The sequence below is a fragment of the Kryptolebias marmoratus genome, linkage group LG8 (assembly GCF_001649575.2).
Source record: "Kryptolebias marmoratus isolate JLee-2015 linkage group LG8, ASM164957v2, whole genome shotgun sequence".
In the NCBI taxonomy this organism is placed as follows: Eukaryota; Metazoa; Chordata; class Actinopteri; order Cyprinodontiformes; family Rivulidae; genus Kryptolebias; species Kryptolebias marmoratus.
In genome coordinates this window covers 28,599,281-28,600,380 of record NC_051437.1, presented here as the reverse complement: position 1 = coordinate 28,600,380, position 1,100 = coordinate 28,599,281, and the positions used below count along the sequence as shown (strand labels likewise).

At 44.4% G+C, this 1,100-nt stretch overlaps 1 protein-coding gene across 2 annotated transcripts in view; it reads right to left on the bottom strand.

Moving 5' to 3' along the window:
• The window catches only part of prkcz (protein kinase C, zeta), an 88,985-nt gene that overhangs the window by 23,914 nt on the left and 63,971 nt on the right, over positions 1-1,100 (bottom strand). The window lies entirely within an intron of this gene.

Below are 1,100 nucleotides of genomic sequence, written 5' to 3'. Positions count from 1 at the left end.
GACGTCACGTGTCTTCTTCCTGAGTTATTTGGGGTTATTTTGTATTCCACACTACACAAACCCACAAAGAAGAGACTAGACCGCAGAAACGGTGGCGAATACCTTTAATACCTTCATAGAGCACCATTTAAGAGTATTTTTATTTTAGTTTACTTTAATTATTTGAAAGAGAAGCCTATAAATGCCTCGGCCGCTCCTCTGGCACCGGGTCCAGGTCCGGCTCAGTGGCATATGGTCCAAGGCCGGTTCTTCCAGGAGCCCGCTGATCGACCAGCACCGGTGGCAGATGCTCGCCGTGGCGCGGCGCTTCGCGTTCCTGACGCTTACAGCTGAGCGGACGTGCGTCACGCGGCCGAACGAAGGAATCTCTGCGAGGGTTGTTCTATGTACGGAAACCATATGGCTCGAGGAAACACCGGGAGGAGAAATCGACCTCTCGGTCCGTTTTCTGCCGCGTTCTCGTCCAAACGAGTCAGGCGGACACCCCTTCTTCGTAAAACCGCGCCGCGCCAACATTTTAAAGCAATTAAAACGACAGAAGACAGAAATATGTTTTCAGGTGGCTCCGTGTAATTATTTGGCAGCATCTCCACACGAATAAAAAACCCATCAGCTGCCAAATGAAACAAACTAATGAAAAAACACTCCGCTGTTCCTCGTCTGCAACTAAATGTCATCTGTAATGGAGGCCATGATGTACTGCCAAATATTCACCGGCGTGCACGTAACGGCTGCAAACTTTCATTAACAGCATTAGGTTTTAAAAATGCCTGAAAGGAATTTAACTGACTTCAACAAATACAAACTGATGAAATTTAAAGCACAAAATAAGTGAGCAGCATTAGGAGAGATCAGGTTTTCAGTTTGGGATTAAAAGACAAAAAGGTCTTCCTCATCATCTTTGTCTTGTTCTTTCCTCTTCCTCGTTGTAATAAACATGTTTTTATGAGGTGGATCCAAACAAAGTAATTTAATTACTCTGATTTAAATTTAAGTTTTAAACCAGGGGGGTCAAACCCAGAGACGCAAGGGGGCCAAAATTAAAAATTCGGTCCTAGCCAAGGGCCAATCACGATCAATATTTATTAAAAATTACATAA